Below are 19,577 nucleotides of genomic sequence, written 5' to 3' on the forward strand. Positions count from 1 at the left end.
CCCACCACTGCCATGGACTTCACTCATTCTTCAAGGTCCAGTTAAGAACCCATACTGTGCTCGATTCTCTGACCCCTGTGCAAGGTCAAGTGTTTGTGCCTCACTGTCATTTATTGCAACCATGGTTTACCACTGATAATGCTGATGGCTACTGCCATGGTTGCTCATCTTTTTCACTGAACTATGGGCCTAATTCATTCACTCTACTCTCTCTTTGTGCCTGGCATTTAATAGATGTCTAAAAAACTGTATTTAACTTTTTATTAAATATAAATGGATCCCTTAATTCCTCCACTTCCTCGAATTGACTCCAAGCTTCCTGGGGCAGCCTTTCTGTTTTTCCTCTTTGTTTACTCCATTGAACTCAGCTTGGTACCTGCCACATACTAAATGCTCAATAAATGTTGAAAATGGTAAAATCAATCAATCAATCTATCTATCTATAAAAGCCTGAATAAAGCAACAGACAAAATCTGCCTGGCAACATTCCAAGTTGAAGGGGGATAAGGGAGAAAGATGGTAATGTCCATTTTTTGGATGAACAATCTGGATGACAGACAGTGTATTGTAGGTACATGGCTGACTTTCTAATCGTACTAATTATTTTGCTTCTGTAGACACTTCGGAAAGTCTCACCTAAGGTAACTTCAAAGAATTGGGTAGACTTCACATCCCTGAAGAAGTCTCAGGGTCTCGGGAAACCCAAGGGCTCTTGCTGGCTGAGCACATCCGTTATGCAAATGAACTCTGGTACCTCTCAAGGAGCCTCCCCCAGGAGCTCAGGGCTCTCTCTGGTCATACCGCTCTTCGTTCCTGTCTTCCTGGAGATCCAACTGGACTCCCATCAGGGCACTAGGCCCTTATGTGACCGACATTTAATCTCCATTAAAAAGCATTGGTTCGTACTTTTGAGTTTTCTTCTTCTTTTCTGGAACCAGGTTCATTCACCCTGCAGCATTTAGCCGTCTCTGCTGCTGTGTGTCAGGGTTTTTGGCTAGGTGCTGGTGTACAGTGATGGAGAAAGTAATCATAGTCCCCGGTCTCGGGGGCTCCCGGACCAGCAGGGCAGCCTGACAGACACTCATGCATTTGCTCACACCTCACCACCAGGCACGTGCGGCAGTGTGCACAGATTGCAAAGGAGGGGCTGGGCTGGGGCTGGAGCTGGGGCTGTGACGTGGCCCCTAAGGCCCTTTGTCCAGACTGGATGACTCAGGGCAGCCAGGCCGGAGAAGCTGAAGGAAGTAAGGAGGAGCCTGGTGGAGGAAATGCTTCAGAGAAGAGGAAACGTGCACGATGTCCTTTTCGCATCCCATGTGGCAAGACGAAACGTAGGGCTCAGGTAGCTTTCTCTTCCAGTATTCTTAGCTCTGCCAGGCTTCTTCTGTCCCCCTTCCCTGAAGAATTTAACCCTGTCTCTACTTTCTATACATGCACACAAGCACAGAAATGTGCATGTGAATACACACACAAACACACACAAACACGCACGCACGCACGCCCACACGGCACTATGGTCTCCATCTGGTCCAGCTTCCAGAATGTCTGATTCAGGGAGGATGTGGGCTCACTTGCCTTTCTGATCTCAATTGCTGCTTTCGGGGCAACTGCCCCACTGCTTCTAGCTAGTGAAGTTTTGTTCCTATTGAGACAGTAGAAACCGGATCAATAGAGGCAAGTAAAACACGGGAGTTCCGGGAGACGGGAGGAAGGGAGAAAATGACACTGTTCTGCCGCGGTTGGTGTGTCACCAAGGGCTTTGCTGGTGATTACCTAGAAAAAACAAAATCTGCCCTGCCTGGTGGTTGCGGTATATTTTTAAACTGGTGATTTTTAAATTAAATTAAATTAAATTTTTAAAAAGTGAAAAACTATCATAAAATTTAAAATGGCAAATGTCGATTTTCCTTCTTTTCCCGATTTCACAACTCAGGCAGGAGAGGAGTTAAATTGTAGTAGTGCGAGCAAGTAGCAGAGCAAAAGTCAATGTGCTGTTTCTTGGAACTATTTCGGCTGAAGCAGTTATCATTTCTCAAGCCCTCTGAAAGCGTGCCAGGAGCTGTCTGCATGAGCAGCGACAGGCTGAGCGGCCAGCACTGGGTGTTCTAGGCTTTGGGCGCAATGCTGAGCAGCGCTTACAGTTCTTTCTTTAATTGGCCTCTTATTTGCTTTTATTTTAAGCAGTGCCTTTTGGTGGAAAGTGCACTGAACGAGGAGTCAGAGTATCTGGGGTCTAGTCTTTACCAGGCCCTCGCCGATGACTGCTTTCTTCGGGAGGCATTGGATTCTTTGCCCATGAGAGGAGAAACAATTCAAGCAGAGCCTTTTTAAAAAAATTAACATATAATGTATTGTTTCAGGGGGTACAGGTCCGTGATTTATCAGTCTTAACACAATTCGTAGTGCTCACCATAGCAACACCCTCCCCCATGTCCATCACCCAACCACCCCATCTCTCCTACCCTCCTCCCTTCCAGCAACCCTTGGTTTGTTTCTTGAGATTAAGAGTCTCTTATAATTTCTCTCCCTCCCAATCCCATCTTGTTTCATTTTTGTCTCTCTTCCCCTATGATCCTCTGTCTTGTTTCTCAAATTTCTCATATCGGAGAAATCATATAATTGTCTTTCTCTGATTGACTTATTTTGCTTAGCATTCTACCCTCTAGTTCCATCCATGTCGTAGCAAATGCCAAAATTTCATTTTTGATGGCTGCATAATATTCCACCCCCCACACATACACACACACTACATCTTTATCCATTCATCTGTCGATGGACATCCGGGCTCTTTCCACAGTTTGGCTATTGTGGACATTGCTGCTATAAACATTGGGGTGCACGTGCCCCTTCAGATCACTACATTTGTATCTTTGGGGTAAATACCCACTAGTGCCATTGCTGGGTCACAGGGTAGCTCTATTTTGAACTGCTTGGGGAAACTCCATGCTGTTTTCCAGAGTGGCTGCACCAGCTTGCATTCCCACCAACAGTGCAGGAGGGTTCCCCCTTCTCTGCATCCTCAACAGTATCTGTCGTTTCCTGACTTGTTGATTTTAGCCATTCCAAGCAAAACCTTTTAAAGGTTCTTCCTATCTCCAAGTGCTTTTGTTCTAGGTTAGGGGTTGGCAAACAATAGGCCCCTGCCTGTGTGTGTTCTGTACATAAACCAAGGGTGATTTTTACATTTTTAGAAATTAAAGATTATTTATTTATTTATTTGACAGACAGAGATCACAAGTAGGCAGAGAGGCAGAGAGAGAGAGGAAGGGAAGCAGGATCCCTGCCCAGCAGAGAGCCCAATGCAGAGCTCGATCCCAGGACCCTGGGATCCTGACCTGAGCTGAAGGCAGAGGCTTTAACCCACTGAGCCACCCAGGTGCCCCTTTACATTTTTAATGGTTGAATGAAATCAAAAGAAAAATAATATTTTGTGATCTCTGAAAGTAGTCTGACTTCTAATTTGGCATCCACGAGTGAAGTCTTAATGGAACATGGACATATTCATTTTTGTGTTCTCTGAGACTGCTTTTGTATTTAATGGTAGAGCTGAATGGTTGCCATAGAGACCACGTGACCCGCAATGCCTAAAATGTTTATGGTCTGGCTGCTTATGGAAAAAGTTCGCTGATACCTGTTGACCACAGGACAACATATATGCTTACTTTTGCATTTGTGAAAACAATAAGACCTTGGTGAGTTACTGTAAGAAGTTAAAAAGGATGTATATGAGAAAGGATGTTATATACGTAAATACCCAGCTCCTAGGGGATGCTGGAAGGAGAAGGAAGAAACACTTGCTAATAGTTTGTACAAAAAACAAGTTGTATTTTTTATTCCGCAGCATTGAAAATGTATAGGATTGGAGATGCGTGAAATTATGTGTACATCTGGAGGGAAAAATAATATAAACTACTTGCTGGGTTGGTATGATTCTATTTTTAAAAAATTTTATTTATTTATTTGACAGAGAGAGAGAGAGAGAGCTCACAAGCAGGAGGCGTGGGGGAGGGAGAAGCAGGCTCCCGCTGGGCAGGGAGCCTGATGCAGGGGTCTATCCCAGGACCCTGGGATCATGACCTGAGCTGAAGGCAGACGCTTAACCGACTGAGCCATCCCGGCGCCCCGGGTTGGTATGATTCTGGATGAGGTTGTGTGTATGTGTGCTGCAATTATTTAAACTACTGCTATAACTCCATTTTAAAAATAAATAAGGGGGGACCTGGGTGGCTCAGTCAGTTAAGCATTGGACTCTTGACTATGACTATGTTGAGCTCTGCACTCAGTGCAGAGTCTGTTTGAGATTCTCTCTGTCCCTCCCCACTGCACTTTCTCTTTCTTTCTCAAATAAATTTTAAAAATCTTAAAAAAATAAATAAGAAAAAGGGGAAAGGACCCACTCCCCTTTATTTCAATACTAACGTAATTTTTCCCCCCAAAGTGAACATTGAACTTTAATGGGTGAGATCTGGTTGTCTGAATATTCCATACCAAGCTGTCTGCAGGCAACACTGTCCCAAACCATTGAATGATATAAACGTCAAGTAATGGAAACAATGTAATTTAAGAAAAATTACAGCACCATGATTTATGGGTCTTGTTACATAATATTAGAACATTCCTTCACCTGTTAAATAGTTCATCTTTACTTAAGTGTTTAGCAAGAAAAACAATATTCTGCTTGTTTAATATTTAACTTATTCAGAAAGCTGGGAGAAAAAAAATGAGTGTTTTAAATGGGATTAGGTCAATTTTAGGCTTGGTAAAAGACAGGAAGATCAAAGTCTATCCTGAGAGGTTCAGAGCTTCAGCGTGCCAAAGAATGACCTACAGATAGCAGAACTTGGATTTCACATCCTACTTTTCTAACCTCACTGTCAAGGGAGCTTCCAGATCCATTCAGTTTGTGTCTTTGGTATGTAAGTAGCAATGTCCTTTCTCCATGAAAGTGACCAGTGGTATGGTTGAACGGGCAGAGCTCTCTGTGGACACAGGCTTACCGTGAGCTGTGCACAAGTTTCACACAGAATGTGGAGTTGCCCCTCTCTCTTCCCCGAGGTGCAGAATGATTGGACAATGAAATTTCAGGAGCAGAGGGCACCAATTCCTGGGTTGGCGATGTGGCTTCTCTTCATATTAGTAGTGGAACCTTGGACAAGCCACTCAATCCCACTGAACCTTGAGTTCTTCATCTCAAAGGGGGAACGATGGTAGAACTTACTTCATGGAGTTGTGAACACTGACTAAGAAAATCCATGGAGAAGGGCTAACATACGGTGCCCGGTGTGTGTCGTCCCCTTTCAATGAGTATTAGCCACCCTTGTTAGTGAGCATGGGTGGTCAGGTAGCTAAAAAAAACCAATAACAAAGAAACAAATAGTTCTTGGTGGTGGAGGTCCAAGTAAATGCCTTTCCATTTCCTGTAAGCACTGGGTCACGTGATAAACATAGGCTGTCCAGCTCACTGGTTTGTAAAGGGTAAAAACGTCTGGTAGAATTTATTAGCAACTTTACGTCTTTGCAGAATGCCTTAGGCAGAAGTTCTTTAGTACTCGATGAGTGATTTTTTTTTTTTTTACATTAATATCCATCCAACAAAATGATGAAGTACATGCCGGTCATTGGAGGTGTCAAAAATGGCCAATAAACAATGACAAAGGATCTTTTACATTCTCACAATAAACGCTGCTGCTCCTTCTCACCATCTTCCTTGATAAACACCATCTGGAGGGAGTTTTCACCCGAGAGGCAGCTCACTGCCATGATGAAGGATAAAGTCAGTGGCTGTTGAAATGGACCATTGCCCCCGCTTTTTTTTTAAAGTATGGTAACTGATGGGGCTCCCTGGTTTGGGACCCTGGATTCTAGTGACTCCCTTCCTGACATGGGAGACAACGTTGGGTAATGACTTATTTATCTTTTTCCTTAACTTTCTCATTTCTGCCTCTTGCTTTTGCACTAAAGGAGGGGCTGAGCTGGTCATGAGGGAGTTGGGGGGACTGCAGTGAGGAGGAAAGAGATCGGGGCAGTTGAGTGTGAGAGTGGCCAATGGAGGATTTAAAGAGCGTGTTTTATGTAATGAATGGGCACCCCCTCTTTGGTGTTTTTATGAGAAATTGCAGTGAAGAACTCAATATATTTTTGGATGTTGAACTAGTGTTTAATTGAAAGCTACACTGGACCAAGATGGGGCCACTGTTCTCAGCTCCTAGCTTACTGCCTTCAACAGTGTCTGACATGCTGTAAGTGCTTAATAAGTATCTGTTGAATGAATTACCACCATCCTGGTTCCAGGTCTATATCTCATGAATCTAAAGCCATAGATATGCAAATGTATACATTTAATTATAAAATCCTCTAAATCTCCTTTTTATGAAATAAGCCTGTTAATATAACTCTTCTATTGATCTTTTCTTGCATTTCCCCCTTCCTAATACATCCATGTTCCAGAAGTAGTTCCAGTATCTTTAGAAGTCATCTCTCGTAGAGTTTCCCAAGTCTGTCCTTATTTCCTCATTACTTGACAGGGGGTGGTCATAATATTGTAAGGCTCAAAGATGATATTTGGTCAGGTACCAATGAATATACACATTGTTAGTGGCCCTGTCAATGTTTCCCTCCAAAATGTCCCAGAGGAAGAGAGATGTGTGGTAATCGCCCAAGACCAAGCTGTGATATAGAAGGGAAAGTGATTTAATATAGGGGAGTGATGGCCCCAGGTCACCATTATGCAAGAAAAAAAGAGCCAGAGACAAACAAAGGTTGATCAGCTGATTCCTGATGCAAGCTTGGTCATAGGATTGTAGGGACATCCTTTTATACTTTGTGTGTGTAGGAGAGGTAGAAGGGCCTACTCTCTTACCCTGGACTTTTACTCCTGATCCTGACTCATTCAATAGAAGAGAGGGGCAGGGGTGTGTGTGTGTGTGTGTGTGTGTGTGTGTGTGTGTGTGTGTATCCTTGAGCCTTCTTCAGAAACTGAACTTACTATACATGAGTCACACCTGTGCCATAGTGGACCCTTTGTTGTGGAGTGGGGTTTGGGAGGACTTTAAATGAACCAGTGGCTTGGGGAATAGTCATTCATGTAACAACATAAATCCCACTAGATGGTCATCATGAATTCAAATATATTCAACTGAGGAAACACATATTGTGCTTATACTTGTTCCCAGTGCTAAGGCTAAAAAAATGAACAAGAAACAAAATCTATTCCCAAGTGTCCCATAGCTCAGTGGGAGAATATAAAAGTGTAATTACTACCATAATGAGGTACGCAGAAGGTGCTGTGGGATGAAAGACAGGAGAGCAATCAATCTTTGGCTGTAAGCTAGAGAGGCAGGCCATCTGAGTTGAGCCATAAAGGTTGGTTAGAAGGTTGTCACATGGATGATGTGGGGGAAGAGAGGGGAAGGAGGTTTTAGGCAGAAATAATAGCAATGAGACAGGCAGAAATGCATGATCATTTGTAGACAAAAACAGAAGTTTTGTGAGGTTGGGGATTCTAAAGTGTAGGGTTCTAAGGAGAAAGAAGGTAGAGGAGAAAATGGAAGGACACATCCTATTCCAAGGACATTCTTTTGCAGGTTGGGTTTTCTAGATGCTGACATGGAGTTTGGGAGCACAGTGTTTCTTAACCATTATGGCTAATGAAGGGGGAGGAGGCAGGACTGGAAAGAAGGAAAAGTTGAATCCCAACACATACCCCACAAAACTTCAGCCACCCCGGTGAAAAGGCTTGTCCACCTCTGAGCTCTGAGCATTGCTGGAAGAGTTGACCATTTAATAGCATACTCAGGAAGTCAACCCCCCACTCTGCTTATCTGCTCCAAGTTCTCAGAGGACCTTAGCTGGGGCTGTGGCATCCAATGACAGGTTGGCTATTATAAACTCTCAGTGGTAGTGAACACAGGTGCTACACCTAGACCAAGACCTACTGTATCAAGAGATCCACATTGTGAAATCTAAAAGCCAATGCATGGCTAAATCAGAAGTTGTGGGTTGCTGTTAATACCTTGAGGGCAAGCTTTTCTATGAAGATAGAAGTCAGCACCTATACAACTCTCAACTTGGTTGTGAACATACCCTTGAATTCCATGTGTCTTTCTCTCTGTTGAATGAGGAGATAGGCTGTCCTACTTGACATTGCCAATGACCCTCTAGGAGGTCTGTGAACACCACATAAGGAGATACCAGGGTGTATTATTGTAGCTCAGTAGAAGTCCACTATCAAGACAAAACTTGACTGAGGGCTCTTTGTTTTGTAAGCTGGGTAAGGCTGAAGAGTGGCAGGGAGAGCAGGACAGAGTTATGGTCCATTTGTCTTATTACCAGGTTCTCCAGAAACCCATCCTTATTTTTAACACTATTCTGCCTTGGTTTAAATCCTGAAGCAAGCACATCAAACTGTGTGACTTTGATCAAGCTTCTTAACTTCACTGTTCTGCAATTTCCTCATATTTAAAATGGGAACAATAAAGATGATAACCACATAGGGTCATGGAAATCATTATGAAGATGGAATGCCTTCACAAAACAGAAGAGCTTAGAACTATGTCTAATGTATAGTAAACATTCTGTAAAAGCTAGTGCTTACTATACTTATTTAAAAACCACTTCAGGGACACCTGGGTGGCTCAGTTGATTAAGCCGCTGCCTTCAGCTCAGGTCATGATCCCAGGGTCCTGGGATCGAGTACCGCATTGGGCTGCTTGCTCAGCAGGGAGCCTGCTTCTCTCTCTACCTCTGCCTGCCACTCTGCCTGCTTGTGTGCGCTCTCTCTCTCTCTGACAAATAAATACATAAATAAATACATAAATAAAATCTTTAAAAAAAAACAAAACTACACACTTCAAATATAAATTCCCAAACTTTAAGACCCTAGAGACCTTTGAAAAAAAGAAGAAAAGAGGAAAATCTTGGGAATGGGCATGACACATTCTTCTTTCACTTATTTAACAAATAAATACCCATTGCCAGGGAACTGTGTGAAGATGTGGGGTAACCTGAAAAAAGAATGTAAAGTTTCTGCCCCTGAGGACTTCCAGTTTAGTGCAAACTTGAGTAAAATATAATGTGACATCCTATGTGCTTTATTAGAGGTATATGAACGTGGCCATGGGACGTGGCCAAGGCTTTGGAGAAGGAAGTGTCAAGGGATGGGGAGGCAGTCATGGAGTGCAGGTGTCCCGGGAGGAGGATTTTGCCGGTAGAGGTGGGAGCACAATAAAAGTGAGAGGATGTGGAGGGGCTCGATGCTGCGTTTGGGGAGAGCTGAGTACAGCCGGAGCAGGGAGAGATACAGGCTGATGACTGGACAGGCAAGCTGGTGCCAGGCTGCCCAGAGTCTCGAATGGCCAAGCAACGGTTTGAACTTCACTCTGACGGCAAAGTGCAGGGGCGTGGTCTGATCAAAATCTGTGTCTGGGAAGCCTTGTCTGGCTTTGCAGCGGTCCAGAGTCCTTTTTACTTCCTCCTTAGATCCTTGGTGCTTGGAATGAGCTCTGAGGACCAGCAGGCAGGCTTTGCTTGCAAGCCCAACAGCAATCAGAATCTCAGGTCCCACCTCAGACCCCACCCCAAACCCCCAAATCGCCAGACCACTACAGTCTGGACTATACTGCATACTGAGGTTCAGAGTGTTTGCCTTACAGATGTTGCTTCTTCCCCATTCTGTTGTTGCCAAGCTGAGCTCCACGAGGAAGAAGGGCACAGAGCACTGGGGCTTTGGGGCTGAGGACTGCTCAGGTGAAGCGTTCCCTGAAGGGCTGTGGTTCCTGTAATGCTGTCGGGGCTGCTCACCTGTGTCTGTCTCCCATGGCTTTTCTCAGTCAGGGTACTCGTACTTCATGGCTGGGACACAGATATGTTTCAAGACATTTCTGCTCATCAAGTGCTTAAAAATGGTTATTATCACATTTTGATGGTGACCTCTATTTTCCAAGTTTCTCTACCCTTCTGGAAGTTTCCAAAGTTGCCTCTGGGTCTCATTATTTGCAGACGTCTTTTCAAATGTTATTTAATCTTCCAGCATCCCTTCAGTTCATAAATAGCATGAGAAGGTGGCCTTCCCCCTTTGGCAGGATGTATTAACCTCAAAGAAACAAGAGTGCGGATCTGGGGAGAAGGAACAGCCACGTCCTGATAGCAAGGTGCTGGCTTTCAGTGCCTCCAACCCAAGGCAAATGCACACGAGCTGAACATTGTATCGCCCCAAATAGATGAGCCTCTAGGCACCAAAGACTTTCCATAAAAGCTGAAAGTCTATCTTCTCAGCTCTGCTCCTATTTTTTTTTCAAGCTACTTACTGTAGAATTGGTATGCTATTTCAAAGTATAGGAAAAGCCAAGGAAATTGTGAGAGAATTCTTTTTTTCCTTTCAACTTCCTATGGTAACTGGGGGTGGGGGGGAAAGCCATCTGCAAAGCTGCCTGGGTGGAACTTGCCGAATCAACCCCAGAGCCAGACAGCCCATCACAGAACATCGGAGTTTGACATTCTGTTCTTACAAATGAATGCTCCGCTAAGCAGTTAATCAGCCCCTTGTTCCAACTCAGGGGAGAGAAGAGAGATGAAGGAGGCTGGGGTTGGGTGGGTGGGGAAGAGCTTTCTTACCTCATACATCAAGGATAGATCTGAAAGAGACATTGTTAGAACCTATTCCAACAAAGACATCCTACCAAGTGCAAAGACATGAAAACAAACAAACAGAAAAGGATTCGAATCCTATTGTACAGCACAGTGGTCAGACCAAGTTCGCTCAACCTTGGCACTCTTGACGTTCTGGACTGGATAGTTCTTTGTGCAGGGCTGTCCTGTGCATGGTAGGGTTTTTAAGAGCTGCCCTATGCTCTTCCCTTGGTCGTGACCACACAAAGTATCTCCAGATATTGCCACGTGTCCCCTGGGGTGGATAACTCAAACTTGGTCTAGAACAATTCGGTTAAAGAGAGGGCTAAGTGGCTTCGTGGCCCAGCTCGGCCATCTACTGGCTCCATGATCTTGGATATGTCTATTAATCTCTTGAGCTCAATTTCTTCATTTGTAAAAATGGGGCGAACTCACGGGATTACTATAAGATTAAATACTTAAATATGCATCACCTAGCACATAGTACATGTTCAATAAACATCAACTATTTTTGTGATGACAATCACATCCCTCTCACGGTAACCAATAAACTGGAACGACTCATTGATAAGAAGATTAAGGACACAGACCACATCTTAGATGATCACATGGGGAAAAGTTCTGCTGTAGTGAACAAAAGCACTGATTTGCTCTACATTCATGCTCAGCTAAAAGAAAAGCACTACACACATCGGATTAGCAGAGAAGCTCTGGAAATTCTGAAGGACTCAAACAGTGTTAATAGGGATGCCGGATTTAACCTTGGAAATCTGGAAAACAACAGGGCACAGTGTAAACAGAGTAAAAAAAGAACAGAGGGCCTTTTAGAAGAGCTGTAAGGCTTAAACAAAATCCTCCCTCCCCGTACAACACCCACCGTCTCACTTAAGCGCCTCACTTAGAAAAGTCCCTTTGAGGTCTGAAGTAACTGGCCGTCCTTGCTGAGGAACATGGTGCCTCCTCCTTCCACTCTAACTGGCCCATGGTTCCTAACGATGGAAGGCAAAGCATCTGGTGTTCCTGGAGACGCTGAACCAGGAGCTCTAGGCAGAGCCTGGGGCTTGGGGGTAGGGACGGGGAGTGCCAAAGAAGAGAGTTAAAACTCACCCAAGAGCCACCAGCTTTTGATGGATTTTATTATGGATGCATAAATCAAGCAAGATGTGAACTTTAAATTGATTGCAACATGTTACCTTATCGCTGTGTTCTCTGATTAATTTCTGGTCTGATCTTATCTTGTGTTTCCCAAGATGCTTTTGAGGGCTTTCATGTCCACAGCCTAAATCACACTTTCTTTTCTCCTGCCAGTATTCCATGTTCCCAGAGCGCGCAGAGCTGGGGAAGTGTTTTATACAGCGCACAACGTACTGCTCTGGGAGCCTCTCCCTTGCCGAGAGCAAATTCCTCGGGGTGCGAAAGAAAAATCTGATTCCACTGAGGTCTTCTCGCTTTTATTCATATAGCTTTAATCTCGGCAATCGTTTCAAGGCCTTGGTTGATCTTGATGTGTTCATTCATCCACTTTTTCGCTTTATATCTAATTTTATCCCGTAGTTACATCTTAAAATTTCAATATCACCTTGAGTGTTATCAGGTTTTTCTTCATACCAAAGCCTCAGAAATACTGATCTGCTTATGTAGCTTTATCTGGCTCTATTTTTTTTTTCCCTTGAGGTACTGTGATTAGTCACGATCCTGATAGAGAGAAGATGACTGAATTGAAAAGAATATGAATAAGGCACTTTGGGCAGAGGTAAAGGAACCAACACAGGATGGCAAGGCACCCAGGAGCCTTGAGCTCCCCGAGGGCTGAGGGGCCATGAGGGGTGGGGATAGGGTTGTCAAAGCCCGAGGAGAAATGTACCAGGGGAGGCTCCCATAGGATGGTAGCCACGTGATGATAGAGCCACCAACAGCCCTTTGGAGAGACATGGAGGATGCGGAGAGAATGAACACCCCAACTGCGTCTTCTCCCACTTTTTGGTTTCCTTGTGGTGACTCTGATGGGAGCGTGGATGATCCTGTCCCTGGCACAGAGAAGCGTGGAGAATAGATCTGGACTGAGGTGGGAATGAAGCACGAACAATAAGTAACAGCAACCTCCTCTTTACTCTTGGCTGTCGAAATTCTCATTATATTATCAGTGGTGATGAACACACAGGAATGTATGCCAATTCTATTCTTGCTATGATGAAATCAATTAATGCTCTTCCTGGAGATACGTGTACATTTTTTTGGTTTGTTTTGTTCCTGTTGTTGTTTTGTTTTTGGAAACTTCCCTTTTTCCTTCTTGATTAGTCTTGTATCCCTGTACAGAGTGGACAACTGTCTTTAAAGGCCCTAATGCCCATATAAAGAATGTACTAGAAATGTTAATTCTCAGTCCCTGCTCTACGTCTACTGAACCAGAAACGCTGGGGTGGGGCCCATGGGTCTGTGTTAACAAGCCCTCCAGGGACTCTGACGCATGCTCAAGTTTGAGAAGCGTGGGGCAAGATGTTGTACAGAACATCTCTGCTGCTGCTCTCACACCACGCCTTTTTGTTCCGCGTGTTGCTGTGGCAACTGGCTGTGCCCAGGTGTAGCCTGACCACACCTCACTTCAGCAGCACGGCAGATACCTTCTCTGCCTCTGGGCTTCTCTTCCACTGCAGGGTGGCGTAACTGGGGAAGCCTGCTCAGCTCTTCCTGGGCATGTGCAAACCTGGAAATGCTAAGGAGTTCATGAATAGTCCTGGGACAGCCTTGGACGGGTGGAGGTGGGGAGCCTGCTGTCCCATGGTCTTGGGGTGAAGGTTCCTTCTGTATGGCTCCTCAGTAGTTTGCAGTGGGACTGAGCTCCATTTTCCCAAAGTACTACCAAGCTCAGTAATACACCTTTGGGTTGGCTTTCCCTCTTCGGGATCACTTTCTAAGATAACTACCCTTGTGGAAACCCTTGTCTCAGGCTCTGCTTTTTGGAGGAATCCAAGCTAAGACAAATGTTCTTTCCTTACCCTCTATCAATATTTTACTCATCTTTAAGGACCATTTTCAAAGTTATCTATCGCTCATAAATCTCTGTCTTTCCAGTTAGAGTCTAACATTCCTCCGTTTGCTTCACACTGCTTATTTTTTTACCATCGCAGCAGTGGCTGTAATCTGTCTGGCAATATGGTTTTTCTGTAGCTCTCTGTCTCCCTAGTGAGACTAGTGTTCTTGAGGTCAGGGACAGTGTCTATTCATTCAAGGAATACTCCCCCACCCACCCTTCTCCTGGCAGGTTTTTGGATTGCGCTGAGCACAATAAATGTTTGTTGAATTTAATAGAATGTCAGAGTCCCATCTGATGGCTTTTAAAGTCACATTATAATATTCTCAGTGTGTCTGACTTTGGATACTCCTTTAACTTTTACAATCTTGAAGTTATGAGCTTTCTCTTTTAGCTGTTTTCAATGCAGCTGTTGCTCAAAAAGGAGGTCTGATTGATCGTGACTGTTCAAGACAGCCAAGGCCCACTTCAGGCGCATGTGACCTATAAGGATACACAGGGTCCCATGTTCAGAAGGGTTCCACACTCTGACAATGCTTGTCTATTGCTATCTCGAACTTCTTAACAATTTTATCTTTGTAGTTGCTTTCTCTGAGTGAAGTCCAAAGGACATTGGAATGTACGTGTGAGTGGAGGAGATACTTGTAATATACATATCTACCCTTCCCTGGGGCCCCACCATGTGTAGCTCATGACCTGCCATGAGCACAGAATCCCAGATGACCCATGACACAGGCAAATCAAGCAACACTTAAAATGAGCCCAAGGCAAAGTGTGTGATGTCTATGACCAAGTAAACTGGGAAGAGGAAGTTAGGTAAGGACAGGATGTGGGGAGGGAGGGAGAGAGGCCACACTTTCCAGGTAGAATTAGAATGTGCTTCCAATGCAGAAAGAAGGCCATGGTGTTCCAAGAAACACCAGCAACCAGGAAACTCTATCATACTCTGTCTCACTCATGTCATTCCCTGTATTAGCTCACCACTCTGGCTGAAAATGATGATGGAGAAGAATAGGGTCAGGTAGGGTAACCCAAGAGTTCCTTTCTTGTTTGGTCTTTCCTTCCTTTCAATACGCTGAAGATAGAAAGTGCTGGTAGAAGGTGCGCATAACAAGAGTTGCAATAAACTTGGTTTGGTTCATTTTATTCAGTGTTTCCATTGTTCCAATAAGAATCAAAATATGTGAACTATATGATATTGTAAAATACCAGTTGTATGATTTCAGCGATTCTGCATACCCGTTGAATGTTGTTATGTTTGCATGGAAAATGATCACAGTGCATGACAAAGATGAGTGGGAATATTTAAAGATATTCATACATGAGGATGCCTCAGTGGCTCAGTCATGGAGTGTCTGACTTTTGATTTTGGCTCAGGTCATGGTCTCAGGGTCATGAGATCGTGCCCTGTGTCGGGCTCCGCGCTGGGCTTGGAACCTGCTTGGGATTCTCTCACTCCCTCTCCCTCTGCCCCTCTTCCCCCACTGCACACGCGCTCTCTCTCAAAATAAATAAATATATGCATCCATGTATACATAAATATATTCATACACGAAGTATTCAAAAAGAAATGAAAAGTAAAAGAAAATGAAAAGTTTTTGTGTAATGAGCCACCCTTTATGTGTGTGTTTCAAGCATGTGCAATAAAATGCTTTAATAAGTAAGAAGAAATATGAGGAAGGTAGCTGCTTCTATTCTCAGAACATGCCGGGCTTTGGGAATACAAAGATAAAAGCCATGGTCCTTACCCAAGGACTTCACAGATTAGCAGGGGATTCAGACAATCAATTGAACAATCAGAGAAGAGGGTGGTGAGAGCTGTGGGCATCTGGACGCTTGGGGGTCAGGAACAAAGAGCACAGGCATTTCAGTGGGAGTCAGGATGCTGACTCACAGAGCCCTGGACACTGGCTACCCTCCACCATGGCACTTGGCACACAGTAGGCATGCAGTCATCAGAGGAACGAATCTGATTCAGCATAGTTTTCTGGAGGAGGTGACTTCTTAACCAGAAGTTGAGTAGCTGGGCTTGTGGACACCTCTGTTGCTCCATTAATCTCCAAATATCGTGATGAATTTGTGGTTGAAGTTACCTAACAGTTCAAGGTGGAATGCAATTTCTCCTCTAGGGAAATTGTTATATCCAACATCAGTAGGAAAAGGAAACTGGGGCCCATTCCTGCCTTAGGCGTCCCTCTTCTTCTTCTCCTTCCCCTTCTTCTTCTTCTCCTCCTCCTCCTCCTCTTCTTCCACCTTTTCTTCTTCTAAAGATTTTATTTATTTATTTATTTGTCAGAGAGGGAGAGAGAGAGAGAGAGAGAGCATGAGTGCACAGCAGGAGGAGCGGCAGGCAGAGGGAGAAGCAGACTTCTTGCTGAGCAGAGAGCCAGACATGGGACTCAATCCCAGGACCCCGGGATCATGACCTGAGCTAAAGACTGATGCTTAACCGACTGAGCCACCCAGGCGTCCCTAGGCATTATTCTTATTCACAGGGACAAGGTTTAATTTTGTATTGTACATTTAGTGGCTAAGAATTAGAAAAGTCTTTGTGTATTCCTTCCCCAGACGAAATACTTTCCCTTTCCTTACATTTCATAAATCCATCCACATACCCTGTTCTTTTTGCCTATGTACCTCATATTTCTTTGTAGGATACACAATAGCCTTCATCCCTGAAAGATTTGTTCAACAAGGCCCCCCTCAGGTGTCTCCAGAAGTCCTGGAAGATGATAAATGGTGATGACCACCACTCACAGAACTTCCAGAGCAAATGTTCCACCTGACCAACCATATGGCTCTTCTGCTTGGTGTCACCATGGCTCCTGTAGTCATTAAGGCTGGGAGTTTCTTGAGAGCTGGCTTGGTGGTTCCAGCCACCCTGGGACCCAGCCCAGTGCCTGGAACATAGAAGGAACCCAACAAATGGGGTTGGTTGAATGGATGACCTCATACCATCTGACTGTTCCCAACCTTCTTTAATTATGATCTTTGGTACCTCAATTCTTTATCTTATTTATTACTCTTTTTTGGACACTTTTTAATACAGAACATACACACATTTGCCCAGGCTCACCCTCCCTCTCCCCTCCCCTCAAATATACACACTGGCTTTATATATTTGCAACAGAACTTGACTACAGGATTTAGCTGGGACACTCACACTTGTTGGGACAGTTCACAAAAACAGAAAAAAAGATGATGGATGACTTTGTCCCAGCTCTTGCGCATTTTAGCAGGATGAAATCTCTTGGTGGTGTCTGATTTCAGAGCACACCTGTGGACCTAGTGACAGCCTGTGCTCCTGAGTAGGTTTGGGAAAGCACTTATTTATTATAAAGCTAAAATTAAACTACACGTTTTTACATGTTGCAGAGCGGCCGCCGCTGATGCAAAACTCTGTCAACACGGAACTTTTCACACCTTGGGTTCCAGCTTCAGTAAGTGGATTACCTGGTTAAAACTGGTGTTGGTTTTTGGCACTGAAAATCAATGAACTAACTCGGGGAAGCTCAAAGTCATGGCCCTTGAGCTTCTTTGAGTTAAAAATCCTTTCATTTTAGGAGAATTGGGGTCATGTCTCCTCTTTCTTTCTTTCTTTCTTTCTTTCTTTCTTTCTTTCTTTCTTTCTTTTTTCTTCTACTTCTCTTTTTTGATACACTTCTGAGTTTCCTTCTTCCAGATAGGACTCCCAGATCAAAGGAGAAACTGACAAGTTCTATGGCAGTGAGGTGACCGTCCTGCCCGGAGCAGCTGGGAAGCGCCCTGTTCTGGGATGTGCAAGGTGAATCACATCACCCTCCTGTCTGTGATGCTAAGTGTAACAGTCTTGGTTTCTTAGCCACCAACTCTGCTGCCCATGGGGCTGGGCAGCCTATGCCTCCCTTTGTCTGCCAGCAATCTCATCGCTTTCTTCACCAACAGAACATCCTGCTCACAGCAAAAAGACCCAGATGAGCCCCTATGAAACTGCTTCCTGACCCAGACTCTTCCCACTGCAACACTGCTGTTGAGAACAGCCCTCTGTGCACAGTGTCTCATAGGATCCACATTTGCAGGGCAGGACAAAGACATCTCTCAGTCCTTACCATTACAGAGACAGCTCTGGTTTCCAAAGTGAGGTGGAAACTAGAATGTAGGACCAGATTTAAAAAAGAACAAGTGCTAATTGAAATGGAAAGCTAAAAGTTAATAAGACCCTCACACCACAGAGGGGATGAGCTCGATGCGGGAAAGCCATCAGTTGTAACGAGGCCTACCTGCTGTTATGATTACTGGTATTATTACTTTACAACCCTTTAGGCATTTAGATTTTATAAGGTATTTTTATATACATGACTGTTGATCTTTAATCAAAAGTAGGTACTGTAATCTTTTACAGATGAGGAAACAGAAGCTTCTAGAAGTTACGTGATCCTGTACAAGGGTAGCCACCTAGCAGACAGATGAGCTGGGACGGAGAAAATAAATCTAGGGATGCATCACACACTTTTATTACTGATGAAATGAAGGTATTTGCTGAGATATCTTTACAAAGCACCTGACTGAAGAGGAGACTCATAAGCAATATTGTGGGGCGCCTGGGTGGCTCAGTCAGTTTAATGTCTGCCTTCAGCTCAGGTTATGATCTCAGGGTCCTAGGATCGAGCCCCGTGTTGGGCTCTCTGCTCAGCAGGAAGCCTGCTTCTCCCTCTTGCACTTCTCTTGCTCATGTTCCCTCTCTCACTCTCTCTTTCTCTCTCTCTGTCAAATAAATAAATAAAATCTTTAAAAAAAACAACAAATATCGCATACACACGTTACAATGCCCAAAACTGTTATATAAGTACAAGTAGTAAGGCAGTGAGCCTCTTGGGATCTAGCAAGGGAGAATGATGCTAAGAATTGGTGACTATTTCCAGGCCAGTCAAAGGAGAAAGACATTGTGTTTGGTGAACAAGACTATGCGGGTCATTAAAAAAATCTATTCTTCACTGGGGAAGAGATTTTTCATCACCCCCTAATGCAACTACCTAATGCGTTCTACCAGACGAAGCAAGCTCCGGGGTCATTCAATCCCTTTTGCTTGGTCTGGTGAACTCGGCAAACGTGGTGATTAATTCTGTTTCCTTAGTACCTAGCAGCTGGAGAGGGGTAGGGTGCTGTGGATGTTGGACTAGAAAATTGTCTTCATTGGAAAAGTGTGTCTTTTGCTTTACATTTAAGGCGCTGGCTCTTAGGTTAGTAAATCAGGCTCTCGTCGTGGTGAACCTGGTTAGCTTGAATCCGTTCTCCAGCCCCAACTTGCTTCAGGTGAGCTCGATCTGAGTTTCTACAAGACCGATCCCTTAAACTCATGATGGTCACGCCAAGGGCAGCTTTCTGAGGGTCCCAGCTAGATCCACTAGCTCCCCTCCATTACTGGGCATGAAAATAAATCTGATTAGACGGTCCACTGAAACAGCCTTCCTCACCAGCAGCAACATAGATGTGAACGGACACAGAGGTCCTGTAAGTGGCCACCTAAACCAGCAGTGAGCTTATGCCCTCAAAACGCATTCACTTTGGATGGCTCTAACTGTTAACAATTTTTTCCTTCTGAATTGAGCTGAACTTTTTCTGCCTACCTGTTCATTTCTCTGGAGTTGAACAGACCACATCTACTTCACCTACATGGAAACACACCTTGAATGTTAGACTTGCGGCAACGATACACAAAATGGAACTTTTTTTTTAAAGATTTTATTTATTTATTTGACAGACAGAGATCACAAGTAGGCAGAGAGAGAGAGAGAGGAGGAAGCAGGCTCCCCGCTGAGCAGAGAGCCCGATGCAGGACTCGATCCCAAGACCCTGGGATTGGGACCTGAGCTGAAGGCAGAGGCTTTAACCCACTGAGCCGCCCAGGCGCCCCAAAATGGAACTTTTTTAAACAACAGAT

General features: G+C 44.4%; 1 long non-coding RNA gene across 1 annotated transcript; it reads left to right on the forward strand.

Moving 5' to 3' along the window:
- The first annotated feature begins 1,224 nt into the window (after positions 1 to 1,224).
- Positions 1,225 to 18,271, forward strand: LOC125103285 (uncharacterized). Its single transcript, XR_007128336.1, has 4 exons — positions 1,225 to 1,342; positions 16,312 to 17,097; positions 17,340 to 17,441; positions 17,582 to 18,271. It is a non-coding gene; the product is annotated as an uncharacterized LOC125103285 (long non-coding RNA).
- Positions 18,272 to 19,577: the final 1,306 nt, after the last annotated feature.

The sequence above is a fragment of the Lutra lutra genome, chromosome 6, assembly GCF_902655055.1.
Source record: "Lutra lutra chromosome 6, mLutLut1.2, whole genome shotgun sequence".
Lineage (NCBI taxonomy): Eukaryota > Metazoa > Chordata > Mammalia > Carnivora > Mustelidae > Lutra > Lutra lutra.